This window comes from Lepisosteus oculatus, chromosome 3 (genome assembly GCF_040954835.1).
Source record: "Lepisosteus oculatus isolate fLepOcu1 chromosome 3, fLepOcu1.hap2, whole genome shotgun sequence".
NCBI lineage: Eukaryota > Metazoa > Chordata > Actinopteri > Semionotiformes > Lepisosteidae > Lepisosteus > Lepisosteus oculatus.
Window position 1 is genome coordinate 69,551,527 of NC_090698.1, and position 7,322 is coordinate 69,558,848.

Sequence of the window (7,322 nt, forward strand, 5' to 3'; positions counted from 1 at the left end):
AGTGGGAAAATGTCCATCTGAATGATCGTAACCTGAGATTTTAGGACTTTCATTGCTGTACAGCACCTTTTCATTGCACTGACTTTTTTGTGTTCGCAGAGAGTTGTTTTCATGAAAAGGTCTCAGATGAGTGCAGTGTTAGTGAAAGACACAGAAACCCTGCCTTTCGCAAAAGGCTGTTAAGGAAATCTCCAGTGTGAGTCAGCAACAGGAGAAAGACACTAAAGAGAAACTGTTGAAATACATTCACAAAAATGCTTAATCCTTCAATCATTCACAGCCGTAGGCAGTTAAACTCTGCAATGCCACCATGACTGATATCTTCCATTAAGTGGGGTCAGACACTCGATGATGGGTCTATCAGCCAACAGCTCTGACAAAGCAACATAAACTGTTGAGTGTGCGATTTAGTCACATAGCTATGTGATGCTAGAGAAAACAGTGTGGAGGGCAAGGCAGGAAAAAGACCTCAATGTGTTTCTAAACAAACTGGCCACTGACCACTGGACACATCACACCCCACCACTCTCACACACTGACCACTGGACACATCACACCCCACCACTCTCACACACTGACCACTGGACACTTCACACCCCACCACTCTCACACACTGACCACTGGACACATCACACCCCACCACTCTCACACACTGACCACTGGACACATCACACCCTACCACTCTCACACACTGACCACTGGAGACTGTACACCCCACCACTCTCACACACTGACCACTGGACACATCACACCCCACCACTTTCACACACTGACCACTGGACACATCACCACCACCACTCTCACACACTGACCACTGGAGACTGTACAGCCCACCACTCTCACACACTGACCACTGGACACATCACACCCCACCACTCTCACACACTGACCACTGGACGCATCACACCCCACCACTCTCACACACTGACCACTGGAGACTGTACACCCCACCACTCTCACACACTGACCACTGGACACATCACACCCCACCACTCTCACACACTGACCACTGGAGACTGTACAGCCCACCACTCTCACACACTGACCACTGGACACATCACACCCCACCACTCTCACACACTGACCACTGAGATCAATGCATCTTTTCAACAGGCTGTCCAGATACTGAGCACTGGTCGTCGTACAGCGTCATAACCCACACACTCTGGAGGACAGTATGGGCACACTTCAACACTCTGCTAGGATTTTTGCTGAAGCCTCCTTACCAGCATTGCTCAGCAGACTGATCCTGTGGCTACAAAAACAACAATCCAGTAAACGAGCTTGACGAACATGAGTTTGTTTTTCAAAGCCTTTGCAATCACATATAAACTTTCTCCTCAGCAAGCACCACCACAAGAAGAGGAATGGACTATCTGTCCCTACTGTTACTCATCTGCCAGTATATGCAGCTCACTGTTAACTCCAGCACGTTATACTGTAGACCAGACACCCCGGACAGGTGATGGTATAACCCAGGCACCCTAAAGAGGTGAGCGTGTAGCTACTTTCCATTTTTTATGCCTTCCAAACTACAATTCTCCCAGCTCGCACACACACCTAAAAAGAAGATAAAGCACATATTGTTTCTGGATGAAGTTTTAAACGAGGGTGTAAAAATCGTGGGAACATGAGCAGGTAGGTGTAGGGTGGCTCGAACGGTTGCACTAAATTACTTTCGCCGGGAGTGGACGCCAGGTGTGCACACGGGGGTGAACCCGCTGCGGACTGACCGCTGGAGAGCGGACACGGGCTCCTCAGCACTTCCCCGGACAGCCTGCGGATACGGACTCACGCCGCCCCTCTCTCCCGGAGCCACCTGCCCCGGTCTGAGCCTCCCTCTGTGGGCTGGCTGAGCTACCGTACCACACGACCACCCGACCACACGCCGAAACCCAGCCCGGACCGAAAGGAAGACGCCACTCATTCAACTATGTTCCATTTCCTTTGTGCGCGTACTAAAGAGCGTAAAAAAAGAGGGGAATAATAATCATAATAATTTACTTTGCTGACGTTTTTATGGAAGTTTTGAGACCATCGGCCGACCCCAATCTGAGCTCGTTCTTCGGGAGGAGTTTGTGGAGTCGGGGCTTCTGCTGCCTGGTCCCGGACCGCTGCGTGCCGGGCTCGGTCTGGGGTAAGACGGAGGCGAGGCAGAGCGAGCGCTGTCAGTGGGAGGGAGGAGGGGTGGAGATGTGGAGGGGCTGGACCGCTATTTGCGCTGAATCGGGGACAAAGGCACGCGATGAACTGCACGGCTCTGTGCTTAACACGACGCCTTGCGTGGCTTTTAAAGACCCACACGGCGAATGAGCTCTACAGTGTTCCACAGGACGAGAATTAAAAAGTGTGTTTGTTGTAGTATTTTTTGCTTTTCATTGGCCTTTCGGCCAACCTTACCCCCACACACACACAATCCGATTACAACTGATGGCCAACGTATGCGTTCAGGTTGGGCGTCTAAATTTCCCCTTGATGCGCGAAGCACCGCACGTGTAAAAGCGATCCGACGGTGTGCCCTCGCTCGCTCAAGTTGCGAGGACGCGCCGGGCTTTGTTCTACCGAAAATAAACGAGCCGAGCGCGTTCGGAAGAACCACACGGATCACCGGCAAGGCTGTCAGCAATCTTGAACTAACAAAATGAGAAGCCGAATCGTCTTACCTTCGAGGATCATTCACGCACTAATCTTCCCGGCGGTCCGCTCCTCCGGATTCTCCCGGTCCGGCGTGACTTCTTGTTCTGCCCAGGACCAGAGGATCTGGGAGCGGGATCAGCGTAGTAGGAGGGGGGGGGGGACTTGTAGTCCTGACCCCGGTTCGGGAGGCACGAACCTGACCCACAGTGAGCCCCCGAGTTCGGGACGCCCCGGTTCGGGCTCAAGCTGTGGCGGCGGGGCGAGCCAGGACTCACATCCTCCTGCCCGCAGGGCTGTGCCGGGCGCTTGCTCCTGCGTGACCTGGGTGGGTGGGTGGGGGGGTGGAATCGCTGGTGCTGATGCGAGATGGCTCGCCCTGCTTTCGTGTGCTGTCACGCCTCTGGTTGAAAACAACCGAAATACAAAAGAAGAGACTGCCGGTGCCTTCCTCCACTCCGTAAAAGCCAAGTCAACAGATCTCGAGTCCCGATTTCTTTTGTGTGTGTGGTGTTTTTTTGTTGTTGTTGTTGTTGTTGTTGTTGTTTCCACGCAGTACGAGCTGCTGATGTCCGTTCTCAAGCTTTTCCCTCGGCCCGTCTGTGCACCGGTCACATGTGAAGTGCTATAGAAACTGTTCACTTGCGGCTCAAGTATCCTCGTATCCGCGCAGCTGTCGCAATACTATTACATAAATCTGTGGGTTTTTTTTTTCCTAAAGTGTTTCGCCGAGAAACACTTCTCGCCACCCGGGTCTACCGCATGATCAAGCGCTGCTGCGCGGAAAACTGAACTACCTTCTCTGTCAGCAGCGGAATTCTAGGAAACACGGGGTGGCGGTGGTGGTGTGGGGGGGATATCAGGAGAGTCCTTTTGTTTCATCCAGCCCTTCCTGCGAGGCGTGTACTTCACGCTTTTCACCGCGCCGTCTTCTCAAGCCGTGAGTGCGGAGTGCGCCGGTTTGCCTGTCACAAGGAGTCCAGCCCCGTGCGCTCCGTGGTGCCGAGTGCTCGCTCTCCTCTTCTCTGGTCATACCAGGCTGCGGAGCCCAGCAGCGCATCCAGCCGCCTAGTAAAGAGAGCACCGCCCATCAACAAGCGCCCCGTGACGACACCCCCGTGCCCCGTCACTCACCGGGCGCGGCCACACCCCATCCATTCATAAAGTAGCGCGCCGGCCCCTCCCGCGGACACAGGAACTCCGGGAGCCGGAGGGACGGTCGCTTTCCCCGCGGAACAGCCCTGCCCCAGGTCCGGGGAGCGGGACTGAGGGCCCCCGAGTCTCGCCGCTGTTAGAGCCGAGAAAGTCTGAAGAGGGGAGGCGAAGGACAGTTTGGGGAGGTTGTTCCGATTAAGGGCTGCGCCTGCATGAGATTTTTTTTTGTGTGTGTGAACGTGTGATAAGACAGGTACTGTAACACGTGAGAAAGAAGATATTGTTGGGGTTTTTGTTTTGTCTTCGCACACATAATGCATTGCATTACGCCAAGAGCCGAAAACGTGTATTGAATATGACGTTTTAATGGGTACATAACCAGGCAGGACTCGTCATAGTGTGTCTGCCGCCGATACCCACGGTGCACGTCTGCTACATCCCTGCAGGGGGCAGTCTTACCACGCTTTTCCTCCGTGCCAGGTCGCTCTCAGCCCGGGGGAGCCGTGTTGCCGCCGTGTTGAGCCCAAGTTTCTGCACCGGCGCCGCGTCCTGTACTTTCCCAAAGCACCGTGAGGGCGCAGGGGAGGGCAGGGGTGTCTCCGGGGCGCTGTCCTAGCCAGGACTGCGGTACAAACTGCCCCGAGCAGCCGCCCGAATCAGCTCAGAATGTCAGTTTCCCCGGAAGTGACGAGCCCGGCCATTGCATTTCAGACTGAGGCTCTTGTTCTTGATCTGCTCCACTCCATCACCGGTCCTGGTGATCCACACGCCTGCCCGCCCCAGTTACATAGACAGATTCGTTATTAATCCCGCAAGGGAAACTGCGGAGCCAGAGCAGCCTGGGACAATCAACACAGCACCGTACAGCATAGTAATACCATAATACAACAATACATCATCGAAGCCTTAACTGACCTAAGAAGTCGCTTCATTGGAATGTTTGCATTTTGTTTCTAGTCACAAGTTTGAGATTTCATTATATACATTGTATAGCTACAGCGGTTAAAGCTCCAACAGATCAAATAATTTAATTATTAAATTATTATTATTACTATTATTATTATTATTATTATTATTATTATTGTTATTACTATTATGATAGTAGTCAATGAAGTGGTTTGATTGTGTAATCAAGTGTTCGGCTGGAACAAAAACCAGCAGGTGTTTGAGTCACCAGGGCCAGGACTGGAAACCACTGTGTTGAATGGTGAGCGGTGAGCACTGGCTATCAGTTACATCGTATATGTATGGCCACTAAGCTGCATATGGCCATCTGAGGAAAGATGCTGGTCAGAAAACAGGACATGATACGGCTGTATAACAGTGTGCCCAGGGAACCCAAATTATGAGGGGTAGGTGAACACTCTTTATTGCATAATAAGTCACACAATAAGAAAAGATTCTCCCACCTTCTCCTCTCCCTGTATCAGTTTTTCCATCTAGTTGCATTGTGGATACTTTAATGTGATCATGGTAAACAATCCATTTGATTGATCTACTTTATTTTTTATAAGATCTCCTTTACCTTGCACTGCAGGGCTGGGAAAAAAAGCTACTGTTTCAGCTGCTTCTAAAACTTCAGAAGTGACGGACGTATGAAATAAAATGGGTGGACATGAGCAACTTGCATGCAGGCTGTTCTGATGTGGTTTCTGAAATGCAACAGTAATCATCTGGATTTCTTGTCCTTGTCGTCTGTGCCTGCTGTTAAACTCCAATCAGAAGGCCAGTCATTAGTCGGCACAGAGTGTCTTTTGTACTTTGGGCCTATGAGGGTGTCGGAAAGAGCTTAATAAGAGTAGGATTGTGAAGCCTGTTCCTTAGAATGAAACTTCAAGGGCCACCTGATACACCACTTCAATTGTACTGTACCTGTCTACCTGAGTGTCATTTTTTTCTTTTGTTTTGTCTTTTTGACATCACTGCCATCAGCTTGACCCCTTTGAAACCTTGCCCCCTGCTCGTGTGAGATCTCCTTTGCTGAGAGATCTCTGAGGAAAACGGGTCGCTGCTGTGAAGTGGTTCCGGTGGACCAGTGTTGCTCTGTTCTCTGGAGCGGTCCAAACCTCCGGAGGGTGTCTGGGGGCGCCCGTGTTGAGGTGGTGCCATTCTTCAGCTGGGACATTAGTTAATCCTGCCCAGAACTGGTACTGGAGGGCCCGTGTGTTTCTCTTCTTTCAGCCAGTGGGGAATATCCGACATTGTGTTCCTCACGCCTTCAGCTGCAATCCCTGTGATTTCAGGCAGGGGGCAGTGCAGGAGTGCAGGGCGGCTCCTCACACCCGTTCGTCTTGCAGCACGTCCCAGGAAGTGCAGTCTTGTGCAGGAGTTTCAGGGCTGACTGGCGGTGGGGTGCATCTGCGAGGCAGCTCTGTCTGAATAATCCCACGCTGCTCTCTGTTGCGCCCAGTCAATCATGCACATCCACTGCATGGGGGATCCTGGTCACAGCGTGGTGACATGACACAGGCTCGGACCCGTGATCACAGCCTGCTCTCAGGCTAACTCCTTTAATGGCTGAGCCATCAGAACTCTTCTTACAGTGGCAGTGCATAAAAGCTGAAAGAAAGTGTTGCCTTGATCCAATGAGGTCATTAATGACAAGACGTAGCTCCTTCAGTGTTAATTTGAAAATAAAACCTGCAGACAACCTGATCCCACAGGACTCGGATTGGATAGCCCTGGTGTAATGTCTCACCTAAATGATGACGCCTCTCTCAAGACAACGTACAAACCAAGGTCCTGCAGCTACTCCCTTGGCGCTGTTTGGAAGACTGGAGATGATAAACGTCCGTCCTGAATCCCACCCCAGGATTCAACAAACAGGCCTCAGCCTAAAGTGTCCCTCTGCTGCAGCTGGGGCGATATTATCTCACGCCTCTGGCTGGCTTGATGTGTGTCTCCCAGCTGGGAGCTGCGCTTCAGTACAGGACACCCTCCTAACATGTAGAAAACTTCAGGAGTGAAGCACCATCTAAATGAATGAATAATGAACTGAAGGAGTCAGTAATATATTACTCCAGGAACAGCTAAACTCTCTCGCTGCAGAGCAACGTCTTGCATTTCTTACTGACACAAATGCACGCGGTCAAGCCCGGATTAGATCTTTTATGTGTCACAGGGTCCACCCAATGCAATAATTGAAATATTATCTCTGGATGCCCTGAATGCGCTTGAAGTGGGTAGCAGGCAGAGTTGAGCACAGCACAGCGCTGCTCTTCAATCTACAATATGTTTCCTTGGTACCTTGACACCTTGAGCGTGATGCTCCAGATGTTCTCTGTGAGGGTGTAAAGGCTGGCGGCCGAGCGCAGGGGTGTGGCGCGTGCAGCGGACCCTGGGATTAAGTCCGACTGCGCCCAGGCCCCCCTGAGCAGCCACAGCAGCCGAGGGGCCGGTACTCTGAAATTTCAACACCTCCCCCATACACACACGTGCTCTGCTCTAGCTGGGGCAGCGAGAATGGAGAAAAGAAAGAAGTTATGAATTATTAAGTTATTTTGGGGGGGGAGGCGGGATTCTCTGAATATTTG

The 7,322-nt window shown here is 51.7% G+C and overlaps 1 protein-coding gene across 2 annotated transcripts in view; it reads right to left on the minus strand.

Annotated features, from left to right (window-relative positions):
* rhobtb4 (Rho related BTB domain containing 4) overlaps nucleotides 1–4,053 on the minus strand; it is a 78,232-nt gene extending 74,179 nt beyond the window's left edge. The window contains exon 1 of one of the 2 annotated variants that reach the window (XM_069187468.1): nucleotides 2,664–4,053. The gene's annotated coding sequence lies outside the window, so the exon portion shown is untranslated. Of the gene's footprint in view, nucleotides 1–2,004; nucleotides 2,133–2,663 lie in introns of those variants that run through there. The other variant, XM_069187472.1, reaches the window with a different exon arrangement.
* Between the last annotated feature and the right edge of the window lie 3,269 nt (nucleotides 4,054–7,322).